This window comes from Pezoporus occidentalis, unplaced genomic scaffold, assembly GCF_034315485.1.
Source record: "Pezoporus occidentalis ecotype Australia unplaced genomic scaffold, CSIRO_AGI_Poc_V1 ctg5, whole genome shotgun sequence".
NCBI lineage: Eukaryota > Metazoa > Chordata > Aves > Psittaciformes > Psittacidae > Pezoporus > Pezoporus occidentalis.
In genome coordinates, this window is record NW_026915835.1 from 8509396 (window position 1) to 8524929 (window position 15534).

A 15534-nucleotide genomic window follows, 5' to 3' on the forward strand; every position below is an offset into this window, starting at 1 on the left:
TTGAAAACATCTGGACATTGGAATGTTCAAATTCACTACAGGCAGAAGTAATTCTTCAGTGGAGGAATTGGAAATTATGCAATTGTCTCAAAATCAATCACTGATAAAGGGCTTTTGTAGGAAAAGTGGTGAACCACATATTGCAGGGATTGGTTATCCACGTATTATCAGGGCAACACCATTACCATACCTCTGAGATCAGCACATATATGTTAGGAATGATGATTCAGGATTAGATTCAGACTGTATCCAAACTCAACAGCTGGTAATTCTCTCTATAATAAGATGAACTAAATCCCTATATCTCTGCTTGTTCAAAATTTGAATCCAAATGTTATTATTTTGACTCTACTTTGATTTCTTTGTAATCAATTTGGATATCGTTACAAGCCAGGAGATTCCCATAAAAGCTTAATGCTTCTTTTCTCTCTCTCTCTTTATAAAAAAGTATAGGAGCTCAGGTGACCCCCAGCATTTGCGTTATTGCTGACCTAGACTGACGAATTAATGGAATGGTGACGCAGACAACTGCAAGACTAACAACCAATGGTTGAAAAGAAACATTGCTCCCTTATCTGCTTCTTAGAGGATATAGAAACACGTTTTAAAACATGAAGTGTTATAACATGCTCTGAAGTTAAGGAAATGGGCACGTTTTTGGTTTGTATTTTTTTAAGTATTTCCAAGATCAGCATCCTTTTAATAAGTGAAGCCTCTTTCATTGCTAATTCTTCATATGCTATATTAAACAAAATGCATTTGAATGTTATGTGGTGCTACAGCATCAGAGAATTCCCATACTTTAATACTCAGGAATATTCACAGAACCTAATCAATTTTCCTCTGAGTTTCAGCTTCAGGAGCTATTTACACTAAAGAAGGGTAGGCAAAAGAAGTTAACAAAGCAGATTTTTTTTCTTCTGCTTTAAATACATTCACATTGAACAAGATGACTGGTAGGACAGAATCCAATTCATAGTTAACCAGACAGGCATATACATCAGTATTTGAACATTTCCCATTTAATAGCCATATACTGAATTCTTAATTTCTTAATAAAACTGCCATCTTAATTACCTGTTGCTTCCATCTGGCAGTATTGTTAGTGTGTTTTCATTGTGAGATGAAATACAGCAAAGTGACACAAGAAACTGGTTTGTATGTCATTTACAATGACATACCCTAAACTTTTAATTGCTTGAGAGTGTGTGCTTTATACTACATACTCTGCCTTTGATACCTTTTTAATAAACTGAATAGTATACCCATTTTTTCTCTAAACAGGAAAGTGAAAAACCAATGGGGTTAGGACACAGTCCACAGTTTGTTAAAGGATTACAAGTTCTTGTGTTGATTCAACAGGATGCTTTCTGGTTGCTTAACAAAGGATCCTTTTGCCGTCTGAAGAGCAGTGAATTTCAATTATCTCTGCACTACTAGTACTAGATCTGTTACCAGTACAAACATGGGATAGCTTGCCAGATCATTGTCTGTTTTCAGGAAGCCCTACTGCATCAAGACAATGATAACAAAGGGCAGAGACTTCTGAGGTGGGTGTAAGTATTTGGAAGGTAGCTCTCTACAATGGACTTAGGGCTGAAAATGCAAAGAGTGAGAAAATAACTGTACAATTCTGAGCAAGGCTTAAGGTTTTTAAGACTGCTGATGCCTGTCCTTTGTTATGAATTTCTTAAGTCTAAAACTTAAGAGCTGTGTTTGTGCTCCTTCAGGGCTCATGAATCTTGTATTCTTGACTACCCAGTGACAAAGCTTCAACATGAGGTGAAAAGGGTATCCCCATTTTCTTTCCTCCTTATTTCCTTCCCTCCTCCCTTATGCTTCTGTGGTTATCAGGGCACACTCCTGGCAAAAAAAAAGTGATTTTAGTTTGAAATCCTTTAGATTAAGGATATTGAACTCAACTCTCCCAAGTGATTTCTTTAACCAAGAGTCTGTCATACAAAACGTAAGCAATGTATCCCCTCATCACCTTTCTCTGACAGCTGTGTTTTAAAGGCAAAGCAGTTGAAACTGTTTTATAAGTGGCTCAATAAGTGTTAGCCATGCTCAAAGTATAAGATTCAGACCCTCAGTCCTACTACCATGGTCTTCTTAGGTAACATGAATTCCATCAGGAGTTAGTTGAGGTACGTGAGGAAACAAAAGCAGTTCTAGGCAAATGCAAAAATGGAATTTCAGGTAATTAGGAAAGTTTTAGGTCAAACTTAGTTAGACCAGGAAACAGCTGTTTGCTGAGCATGAGTGTTTTAAAAGACAGTTAATACATTAGGTCTGCAAACTACATTTTTTTAGAGGAGCTTACCATCTTTTCATTCCTGATACCAATTTTATCCTTTTTTTTTTCTGAATCACAGTAGATATAAATTCGGTATAAGTAATGTACAGGTCTTTGTATCTGTCTTCCCAAGCTCCATAAGCTGAATTTTTAGTGGCTTGTATCTGAAGACATTAATATCTGAGCAAGTGTTACCATTAGCACAATATATCCTAATGAATGGAAAAATTAGAGAATTAGGTTATAGACAGCTTGTGTTAATTATGTCTAACGTGGCACTTTACTTATTTGTCAAAAAATGAAATAACAAAAATGACTGCTAGTATAGCTATAGACCATAAAATTTGAAAATCTACCAGCTGTTTGGAGATTATTTTACTCAGGAAAAAATGTATGAGACACTAAGTCCAGTTTCTTTCCCCAGTTGTTAATGTAATTGGAGGAAACTTGAGCAGACGTATAAAGCAGAGGTATGAAGGTAACAGAGTGGTTAAACCTGATTTTCAGAATACAGTCCTAAAGAAAGTTGAGTAGGAAAAAACCCACATAACTTAAGCCAATCAAAAAAGCAGGAGACTAGTCTGAATAAGTCATTCAGATTGCCTCTCACTGTAATAACGAATTACCTTTTCATGTTGGGATGAATTCCTGACTACAAGTGTTTTCATTTTCAGTCTGGTTTTCCTATTGACTACCAAGGCACTTTAGACATCAGTGTTAACACTGAATGTCTAACTTCAGATAAGCCAATTTAGGTGAGACGAATCTCAGGCTGGTTGACAAGTAGGTAAGAAAATCTTAACAGTATGTTAGCTAGAGGTCATTTACAAGTTATCCTGTTATAATTTTGTGGTTGTGAGTCACAAAATATTATTACACTGATTGATCTACCAGATACAGCTGTTGAAAAATGAATTAATCTTTCTATAGAGAGAAATCCAAAAGATACAATTCCACGTCCTCTAATCCAATACACTTCTGACTGACTATAATGGGATATCAAATGGAATGAAAGGTGCAGAACTAAATTTTATGTAACATTTCTCTTCAGTTTACATTATAAACAAGAAAATCCTTCAAAATTTTTGGTAGAGGAAATTTTTTCTTTTTCTATCTGTTTTTTATCTGGTATATATTAGCATTGGGTTCGCCTTAAAGAAAAGCAAAGACTTTTTTGTCTTTGGTTTGATGATAGCAATCAGGAGGTCCAGGAATTGCTGACAAAGAAGAGATCTGCTCATCAAGCACACCTCGCTCAGCCACTTTGCCATGTAAGAAAAGCAGCCTTTCATCTTGCATGTAGCAAACTCCAACAGAAACTTTGAGACATCCAGAACAAGTGGTGGCTCAGCCTAGCACAAAAGACTCAATTATGCACAGAACTGGGTAACCACAGAGGATTCTATGAGGCTCGGAAGGCAGTGTATGGACCCACTTTCAGGTTCAAAGCCCCTTACTTAGTGCAGATGGCCAAACACTTCTTACAGATAAAGTCTCCATCCTGAATTGTTGGTCTGAACATTTGCAAACACTCTTTAGTGCTAACCATGTAGTCCAAGGGGAAGGAATCCAGCACATTCTACAACACCCGGTGAAAAAGGAATTGGATTTAGCCCCTACCATGGGAGAGACTCTTGAGGCTATACTACAGGTGAAAACTGGCAAGGCAGCTGGGGTTGACGGAATCCCACCTGAAATATGGAAGCACAGAGGCCAAGCAGTTCATCCTAAATTTCATGAGCTAGTTGTGTGTTGTTGGGAACAAGGTAAATTACAATCAGATTTTCGTGATGCAATCATCATCACTCTGTATAAGAAAAAAAGGTGTAAAGTCAGACTGCTCAAGCTACTGAGGTATAACTCTGCTCTCCATCGCTGGAAAAATTCTTGCAAGAATACTATTGAACAGATTAGTACCTGCTATCGCAGAACTTCTACCTGAAAGTCAGTGTGCTTTCAGAGCTAATAGAAGTACCACAGACATGGTACTTGTTCTCAGACAACTGCAAGAAAAGTGTAGAGAACAGAATAAGGGGCTCTATGTAACTTTTGTTGGCCTCACCAAAGCTTTTGACACTGTGAGCAGAAAAGGCCTGTGGTTGATCTTGGAACGATTACGTTGTCCCTCCAAGTTCCTCAAAACAACTATTTTGTTACATGAGGATCAGCAAGGCCAAGTCAGATATGGCGATGCACTCTCTGAGCCCTTCCCAATAACCAATGGTGTGAAGCAAGGTTGCGTTCTCGCATCAACTTTATTCACAATCTTCTTCAGCATGATGCTCCAAAGGTCTATGGTAGACCTCGAAAAACAAAATGGCATTTATATTCGATATCGTACTGATGGCAGCCTGTTTAATCTAAGGCGACTGAAGGTCCACACTAAGACCCTAAATTATCTTGTCCATGAACTGCTTTTTGCTGATGTTGCGTCCTTGTTGCCCACACAGAAGCAGCTCTGCAGCGTTTAACATCTTACTTTGCGGAGGCGACTGAGCTTTTTGGGCTGGAAGTCAGCTTGAAGAAGACAGTAGTACTCTACCAACCTGCACCACAAGAAAATTACCATCATCCCCCCATTACCATTGCTGAGTCAGAGCTTAAGTCAGTTCAGCAGTTCAGCTATCTGAGAAGCATTGATGCCACAATTGACAAAGAGATAGACAACAGAATAGCAAAGGCATATAGAGCCTTCGGACAACTCCATAAAAGAGTCTGGTGCAATAAACACCTGAAGAAAAGTACAAAGATCAGTGTCTATAGAGCCATTGTACTGTCTACTCTTTTATATGGGTCTGAATCATGGGTCATCTACCGTCATCACCTGCGACTCCTCGAACGCTTTCATCAGCACTGCCTCTGTACAATTCTAAACATCCCTTGGACTGACTATGTGTCAAATGTTACTGTCCTTGAACAGGCAGGGGTCACCAGTATCAAGGCCATATTGCTGAAATTGCAGCTGCGCTGGGCAGGGCACGTCTCTAGGATGAAGGATCACCGCCTCCCTAAGATCGTGTTTTACGGTGAACTTGCCACCGGTTGCAGCAAGAGAAGTGCCCCAAAGAAGAGATATAAGGACTCCCTGAAACAATACCTTAGCCTTGGCTATATTGACTACAATCAGTGGTCCACCTTGGCCTCCAATCAGGAGACTTGGAGACACACCATACATAATGACGTTGACTCCTTTGAGAACTCACACAGAACTAGTCTTGAGGAGAAAAGACAACGTAGAAAGAATCGCAGCCTGACTATACCACCCAAGGAGACCTTTCGCTGTGCTTTTTGCAGCCGGATTTGCCTATCTTACATTGGCCTTTTTAGTCATCATCGAGCTTGTAGTAAGTGTGGGTAAAGCCCTTCCCAAATCTTCATTCGTGAAGTCAAGCCATGATGATGATGATCTACTAGCAACAGTAGGAAAAACAGGCAGAACAAAGACAGAAGTAAACCTCCAACTTCTCCCTCCTTTCCTTCTTTCCCTTGGCTTCCTTAGTTGCAGCATGTTTCACAGTCGTGAATAACCTGGCTGATAGTCCCCATTGTTAAACCCACCCCTCGATCACGAGCCCATCTATATGTTGCATCTCTGTTTTGATGGTCTAAGGGATCGTGGACTCATCAGGCCAAAAATAATTCACCTTTATGTTGCCAATCTAAGTCCATCTGAGCCACTTCAATCTTAGCAGCTTTATCCACTTCTTGGTTGTTCTGGTGTTCCTCAGTGGCCCAACTCTTGGGTACATGATCATCTACATAGCATATCTTCACCCCCAGGTTCTGCACCCGGACAGCAATATCTTGCCACTGGGTTTACTTCTGCGGTGCCAGTTGCTCTGCTTCCATTGCTTCAACCACCCCCACAGGTCATTTGCCACCATCCATGAGTCAGTACAGGGATAAGGTACTGGCCACTTTTCTCGTTCAGCAATGTCCAAGGCCAGCTGGATAGCTTTCACCTTGGCAAACTGACTCGATTCACCCTCTCCTTCAGCAGTTTCTTCAACTTGTCATTGAGGAGTCCATACAGCTGCCTTCCATCTCCGATGTTTTCCCACAATACGGCAGGACACATCAGTAAACAAGGCATACTGCTTTTCCTTTCTGACATTTTATTATATGGTGGGGTCTCTTCAGCACACATCACCTCCTCCCCTGATGACATTCCAAAATCTTTGCCTTCTGGCCAGTCCATGATGACTTCTAGGATTCCTGGATGACTGGGATTTCTTACTTGAGCTTGTTGTGTGATTAGTGTGGCCCACTTTGCTGCACTCCATGTAGCATCAGTTGCATGATGTGTAGAGGAGACCCTGTCTTTGAACATCTAGCCCAGCAGAGTGATGGTAAAATAAAATATAAGAAACCATTTTTAGATGAAGAGGAAAGAAGAGGTTATATCTGGGCTTGAGCTCACTCTTCCATTTGTGCCATAAAACTAAAACATCTGTACTTAATTTTAACACAATTGAACATAGTCAGAAAAAGAATTTAAACAGTCTTTTTAACTGGAGGGATATGGAGAGAAATAGCCATCAGAAATTCAACCCAAAGAGTGTGCCAAATTATTTAAAAAATATTCCACCCTCTTTCAAGGCCTATCCTAAATAATTTCAGAACAGAGATGACATTTAAAAGCAGAAGGAAAGGTGGGCAGGAAGATCAGAGCAGAAAAGATTAATTTCTTTTGCTGCAATATAACACCATCATTTTTCTTAATTATTCTTGACATTTCACCTATTATTCTATGAGCTCCCTCAGAGCATAGAGGGGAAAAAATGCCAGTTGCTTTTCAGAATAAAATGTGAAGAGGGACTTGCTATTGACTTTTACGGCTGGAGTCTGCCCTTTGATACACAGAATAATAGCACCACCTATCTGGTAAAATTAGCTATTATGTTTGCAGATGTGCAACCTGTGGCAGATTATGCAAAATGTGTGTGTGTGTGTTTTGTATTTGTGTGGATGAAAACCATTAGAATAAACTTAATTTTATGTTCAATAAGAAAACTGAACATATGGTGAAGAAAAGCAATAGTTAAGTGCTGAATTAACCCTCTAAGAACTTTTATTGAAATTTTTAGTCCAAAACAAATAGTGTGCCTCTGTTCAGGACGTTATTCTATATATTATTATTATATATATTCTCTAAACCCAAGGACCAATGTTATAGAGTAATATCTATCTATCACAATGAATGAAACATTAATTTCTTCAGCTCCTCTAGGGTGTTGCTGTAAAAGAAGGATTAAGAATTGTTCATCAGAACCAATGTGAAAAGGATGTAGAGATTATGCTAAGAAACCTACGATTTTCACAGAAATAAAGAAAACAGAGCAGAAAATTCAATCAAACCACTAGTGATATAAAATTTAATCTTCTTATTAAGGACACCTTCATATCACTGTTTGGTTTGGTTTGTTTTTTTGTTTAATTTCTATAGTTCAGTGAATCATGGAGCATAAGTGAGAAAAAACTGCTAGCCCACAAAATTACAGCAATAAAGATAATCACTATTCTTAAAAAAATAATTAAAAAAATCCTATTTAATAAAGATTATACAATTAAAAGTATATGCATGGGAATTAATAAACAGAAGTCACAGCAAATAATTTCATAAGGCAAAGCACATATCTGGTAAAAGGCCATCATCCATGTCAGGACATATTTATCTATTCATTTATGTATTTGTTTATTTAAGGGAATACTGACTTCTTCATGGAAGTACAGGTTCAAAATGAAAATCTATTTTATTCACATGAAACTTCTTAAAATTTGATGCATTTTAGAGGTATGCAGTACTTCCTAAAATCTTTCCCATATCTAACAAAATTCATGGATCTACGATAAGGAAACTATGTTAACTGGCATCTGTAGAATGTCAGTCACATCCTCCCTAGCAAAACTAGTAAATTACCTCACTAGTAAAATTTCTTCTGGGGGAGAAAATCTTCCAGGTAAATCTACTATGAACAGTCAATCCTGTATTACTTTTTTAGTCCCTGTTCTCATAAATTCCATCATCCTCTCTAGCAATAAGAATTCTCCTCATCTTCAGTAGTCCTACCAATTAGCACTAAAAGAGAAAAAAAAACCACTGCCTGCTGGGTATTAATATATTTAAGAAGCACACTTTCAAAGGACTAAGCAACAGACTTGCAGTCCATACCCTCCTACAGCTGTGAAGGGAGACAGGGAGTGATAGATGTGGGCTTATCTCCCTTTCTAAGGAGCTCTAAGGCAAAACTTAGCCCCAAATGAGCAGTCAGGACTAGAATCCTACCCAGTGTTGTGTGCCTTTTCTTTTCCAGGACTGTGCCTTCTCTTTTCCAGGAGGGCGTTGTTACTTACAGTGACACTTATGCAGACCTTTGTACTTTAAGTAGGGCTATACTTAGGGGTATGCCCTGAATGAAAGTTAAATACCTCATTTGAGCATATAACTGAAGATGCAACATAATGAGTGCTCCCTGGGTTATCTTTATTAGATACCTCTTAAAGAATGAACTATAAAATTACAGTTATATAGCCACAGAGTTTTGTGTCTAAGTACACTACCTTGGTGTAACTTCTAGAGAAAGATCGTTCTTTTTTTCTTGTTGCTATTCTTCAGAAGTTGCTTATAGTAAAAAAGTTAAACATCAATTTTCAGATGGGAATTTTATTATTAAAGGGTATATTAGTTGTTATTACCGTCATCATCATTATTGGGTCTACAGCAATTTTAACTTCAGAAAACTGAAAATAACTATTGTGATGTTATTTATTTACTCATTTGTGGGCCAAATAAGCACTTGGCATTAAATGAAATTATGGTCAATAATTATTGGCAAATATTTTTTTACCTCTTAAGAACAGAAGTCTGCCGATATTTGATAAAGGCTTAAGATCCCTTTACTCTGCTTTCTGCAAACAAAGTGCAGGAAAGAATTTGTGGCATGAATTTATTCTTAGTTTCTGACAATTCATAGCCCAAGGACTTCCTGAGCTAGAAGTTATTTCTTCATAGTTAGGACAATGATCTTCTGAAGGAATTTAATTTTTAACACATGATCTTGCAGAAAGGAATTACCTACCTATTATACATGGTCTGATTTAATTTATTTTTTTTTTAAGTTCTCTTGTAGTGATAATAATTTTGAAGTTGACTGGAATGAATCAAACACTAATATATTTTAGGTATCTACTTTCATATGAGAAGAACAGAAATGTAGTTCTGCCCCATTTGTACTGGTTCTGTCCCATTGATCTAGCAGCTAACTTAGATGCCTACATTCCAGACATGTAAAATTTGGTCTTAAGATTCTATGCTCTCTCTCTGTGTAAATTAAATGCTAATAACAATACCTTGTGTCCTGGCTTCAGCTGCAACAATTATGTTTCTCCTTAGTAGCTGATGCAGTCCTGTGTTTTTATCTTAACAGTTAACATTTAATATGGTGATCCTCTGCAAGAATGATTAAACTTCAAATTTGGGTATTTAAAGAAGTCTGTGAGTCTTAAAAATTTAGAAGAGACATTCATAGGAGGCAGAGTATTGGATGTCTTCCTATTATGTTTTATTTCTCTTATATGAAACATCCAGGCCTACTTGTTTCTTTTTCTGAAGCAGGTGGTTCCAGGGTTCATAGAAACATAGAATGGTTTGGGTTGGAAGGGACCTGAAAGGCCATCTAGTTCCAACACCCCTGCCATTGGCAGGGACACCTCCCACTAGACCAGGTCGCTCAAGGCCCCTTCCAACCTGGCCTTGAACACTTCCAGGGATGGGGCATTCAAAACTTCTTTGGGCTTCAATTCTTATCAATTGGATGTTCTCTGGTCACAAATCTTTTTTCACACATTGTGATAATCTGGAGATGTTCAATTTCTTCGTGCCTGGTTGCTTGCCACTATTAAAGTAAAAGAGTTATATTCCATATCTTCATTAAATCTGAAATTTGATCAATGCATATAATGAGTTTCTCTTGTACTCACCAGAATGTATTGTCTGAAGTTGTCCTTAAAACACAGAAATTTAAAGATGCAATTAGTTTGAGGGAATATATTTTTTATGTTCATGACTTAAAAAAAAAAATAAGTCTATTCATCCCTAGATCACCATTAATTATTGTGTGAATATAAAATAATCAGTTGCCTGAGTTTTTTTAAGGGATTAGTTTTCAATGAGCTGCTTGCATTCTTGACATTTGGAAGGAGGCAAAAAAGAAGATTCCAGCCATTTCAATACACTCTGATGGGCTGTTATTCTGAGAGAATCATAGTTGTACACATGCAGAATGGTAGCTGGTCTGATAGACACTAGGCTAAGGGCTACAGGAGATGAAAAAAAAAAAAAACAGCTGATCAAGTCTGCAGCAGTGTCATACAGGATTCCATCTCTCTACTCTCTGGGCTGTTACTCATCTAGAATAAAAAGAAAAACAATTAAAAGTGGATTTCTTTGTAACTTTCAAATGGACAGAGCGAATTTCCTTCTCCACTGAAATGGAGTCACTCCATGCTGCAAACTGATGTCTTTTAAATAGATTCTAAGTAAGTTTAACACAGAGGACTTCATTCTTAGATCCATGGGTGTACATTGGAACTTGTGTTGTAAAAATCACCTGTTATTGTTTTCCACATATGTCTAAGGTCTCACAAAAGAGGTCAGATTTGAGGCTTAAACAGATAATTTTCTAACAGACTAAACAAGCTTGGGAGCGAAGGAACATTATACTGATGAAGATATGCGTACTATGTGCAATGAGAAAAGTGAGGTAATTGTAACAGCTTGTCCGTGATGTCCTTCAACAGAAAATAATCTGACATAAATATTTAAAAAAAGCATGACGCAGAAAATTCACACTATTTAATTTTTTTTTCTATTATTAATTTTGAAATGACTGGATGTCTACATTTTTTTATAGCAAAGTCTAACAACTTGAGGGGGTTGTGCCTCAGGCAAAGTATTGCAGTTTGATTTATCTTAGAATCATAGAATCACCGAATCACAGAATAGTTAGGGTTGGAAAGGACCTTAAGATCATCTAGTTCCAACCCCCCTGCTGTGGGCACGGACACCTTATGCTAAACCATATCACCCAAGGCCTCGTCCAACCTGGTCTTGAACAATGCCAGGGATGGAGCAGTCACAACCTCCCTGGGCAACCTATTCCAGTGCCTCACCAACCTAACAGGAAAGAATTTCCTTCTTATATCCAACCTAAACTTCCCCTGTTTAAGTTTTAAACTGTTACCCCTTGTCCTGTCACTACAGTCTCTAATGAAGAGTCCCTCCCCAGCATCTCTATAGGCCCCCTTCAGGTACTGGAAGGCTGCTAGGAGGTCTCCACGCAGCCTTCTCTTCTCCAGGCTGAACAGCTCCAACTTCCTCAGCCTGTCTTCATATGGGAGGTGCTCCAGTCCCCTGATCATCCTTGTGGCCCTCCTCTGGACTTGTTCCAACAGTTCCATGTCCTTTTTCTGTTGAGGACACCAGAACTGCACACAATACTCCAGGTGAGGTCTCACAAGAGCAGAGTAGAGGGGCAGGATCACCTCCTTCCACCTGCTGGTCATGTTCCTTTTGATGCAGCCCAGGATATGGTTGGCTTTCTGGGCTGCGAGCGCACACTGCCGGCTCATGTTTATTTTCTCATCAACCAACACCCCCAAGTCCTTCTCGGCAGGTCTGCTCTGAATCTTTTCTCTGCCCAACCTGTAGCTGTGCCTGGGATTGCTCCAACCCAGGTGTAGGACCTTGCACTTGGCATGGTTAAACCTCATGAGGCTGGCATCAGCCCACCTCACAAGCGTGTCGAGGTCCCTCTGGATGGCATTCCTTCCCTCCAGCGTATCAACCGAACCACACAGCTTGGTGTCATCGGCAAACTTGCTGAGGGAGCACTCAATCCCACTGTCCATGTCAGTGACGAAGATGTTAAACAAGACAGGTCCCAACACGGATCCCTGAGGGACACCACTCGTTACTGGTCTCCAGCCTGACATTGAGCCATTCACCACAACTCTTTGCGTGCGGCCATCCAGCCAGGTCTTTATCCACCTAGTGGCCCATCCATCAAATTGATGTCTCTCCAATTTAAAGACAAGGATGTCGTGTGGGACAGTGTCAAGTGCTTTGCACAAGTCCAGGTAGATGACATCAACTGCTCTCCCCCTGTCCATCAGTTCCGTAGCCCCATCATAGAAGGCCACCAAATTGGTCAGGCAGGATTTGGGTTGGAAGGGACCTGAAAGGCCATTACTGGTCTCCAGCCTGACATTGAGCCATTCACCACGACTCTTTGCGTGCGGCCATCCAGCCAGGTCTTTATCCACCTAGTGGCCCATCCATCAGATTGATGTCTCTCCACTTTAAAGACAAGGATGTCCTGTGGGACAGTGTCAAGTGCTTTGCACAAGTCCAGGTAGATGACATCACCTGCTCTACCCCTGTCCATCAGTTCTGTAGCCCCATCATAGAAGGCCACCACATTGGTCAGGCAGGATTTCCCCTTACTGAAGCCATGCTGGCTGTCACCAAGCACCTTGCTGATTTTCATGTGCCTTAGCATGCCATCCAAGAGACTCTGCTCCAAGATTTTGCCAGGCACAGAGGTGAGACTGACTGGTCTGTAATTCCCCGAGTCATCCATTTTCCCCTTCTTGAAAATGAGGGTTATATTTCCCTTTTTTCAGTCATCGGGAACATCACCTGATTGCCATGATTTCTCAAATATGATGGCCAGCGGCTTCGCAACTTCATTTGCCAGGTCCTTCAGGACCCGCGGATGGATCTCATCAGGACCCATGGACTTGTGCACATTCAGATTTTTAAGATGGTCTCGAACCAGATTCTCTCCTACAGTGGGTGCAAGGTCTTCATTCTCACAGCCCCTGCATCTGCCTTCCAAGAGCTGGGTGGTTTGGTTTGGTCAGAGCCTTTGCCAGTGAAGACCGAGGCAAAGAAGTCATTCAGAACCTCAGCCTTCTCCAAATCCTGTGTCACTAGTTCTCCCGAGAGCTTCCTGAGGGGGCCTACATTCTCCCTAGTCTGTTTTTTATTTGCTATGTAACTGCAGAATCCCTTCCTGTTATCTTTAATACCTCTAGCCAAGTTTAATTCTAACTGAGCCTTAGCTTTCCTAACCTGGTCCCTAGCTTCCCGGACAACATCCCTGTACTCTTCCCATGCCACCTGTCCTTGCTTCCACTTATTATAAGCCTCTTTTTTCAATTGAATTTTCCTCAGCAGCTCCTTCTCCATCCAAGGAGGTCTCCTGGCCCTCCTGCTGCACTTCCTTCTGGTTGGGATGCAACACTCCTGAGCTTGCAGCAGGTGATCCTTGAATATCAACCAACAGTCTTGGGCCCCTCTGCCCTCTAGGGCTGTATCCCATGGAACCTTCCTAAGCAGGTTCCTGAAGAGGCCAAAGTCTGCCCTCTTGAAGTCCAGGGCCGTGAGCTTGCTGCACGCTCTTGTCACTGTCCTGAGGATCTCAAATTCGTGCATCTCATGATCTTTGCATCCAAGGCTGCCCTGGAGCGTCACATTTCCAACGAGCCCTTCCCTGTTGGTGAGCACGAGGTCAAGCATGGCACCTCTCCTTGTCGGCTCCTCTGTTACTTGCAGAAGGAAGTTGTCTTCTACACAATTGAGGAAGCTCCTGGATTGCTTGTGCTGGGCCATACCGTCCTTCCAACAGATGTCAGGGTGGTTGAAGTCTGCCATGAGAACATGGGCCTGTGAGCGTGAGGCTTTTCCTATCTGTCTATAGAGTGCTTCATCCGCAGGTTCTTCTTGATCGGGCGGTCTGTAACAGTTCCCCACAGTAATGTCTCCCATAGCTATGTTCCCTTTAACCCTGACCCACAAACTCTCTGTGGACTGATCACCTGTCCCCAGACACAGTTCCATACTCTCCAGCCTATCCCTAACATAAAGGGCAACTCCCGCTCCCTGCCTGCCAGGCCTGTCCTTCCTAAAAAGCCTGTAACCTTCCATTCCAACACTCCAGTCGTAGGAGCCATCCCACCATGTTTCTGTGATGCCTATTATATCATAGCCCCGTAGATGTGCACACATCTCTAATTCCTCTTGTTTGTTCCCCATGCTACGGGTGTTTGTATAGAGGCATCTGAGCCGAGCTCCAGCTGAAGCCGGCTCATTGGCTGGAGCAGCTGGCATATCTCTACATTGCTCCAAGCATTTATTATAGGTGCTGGCAACTGACTGGGTGTGTTGGAATGGAATGATGTCCCCCTCCGCCAGCACATCTAGTTTAAAGCCTCCTTAACCAGTCTGGCAAGCCTCCTACCAAAACTGCTCTTTCCCTTCTTTATCATCAGAGCAGCTCCACCAGCCCCCACTAGACCTGGCACTTGTCCTGCTTTAACAATATGAACTTTATTCAGAGAAGTGCAAAGCTGTTTTTGACTCCACGGGGAAAAAGTTTTCTTTTTTAAGAAATGTGTACAAAGTACTTAATAAGTTATGTCATTCAATTTTACAGTATATTATTATTTTCAGTGACTACAGTTAACTTTCTGAATCCCCAGATGCCAACATTTTAAGAAAAACAAGACAGTTTCAACAAAGTAACAAAGTGATCAAAGTGCTATGGGAGCAGTTTGGCAACAGTTTGAGCTCTGAATTTCCTATTCACTTTCCAAAACATTCACTTAAAAAGCATTTATTGAAGCTGAACTGCCTTTATCAGCCTGATCAGAGCTCCATAAAGGCATGCATGATTCAACTGCCTTTCCAAGCTTTAAAAAAATATGACTTTGATATATGCCTCACAAGTACAGCACAATAGTTTTCATGCTCACGTTTGTTAAGATTTAGTGCAGCCATTAAAGAACAGAAGGGCTCTTTGGTGGCAATTCTCAGACATACCAAATATCCCAAAGCACAACCTTCTACAAATCAGAGATTAAGGTACTGACAAAAATTTCCACTTGATTGCAGTTTTTCCCCTTAAACTTGTGTCAGGAGTGACTATCTTTTCAATCAAATATCTGAGGGAGGTGATTTTTTATTTTTTCATTCTCTGAGAAAAATATCAACTGAGGGATAAAAAGTGACATTTTATGTGCCTTGTCCAGAAGTCAGTTGATTTATTTAAAAACTTTGCGTGTGTCTGACCTATGCATGAAGTTTGTGACATGTTTCTTGTCAAGTATCGATCACTTAAGACTTTACTGTTTGCTTACTGCAATGTAGCTAATAATGTCTTTTTATTTAGTTTTGT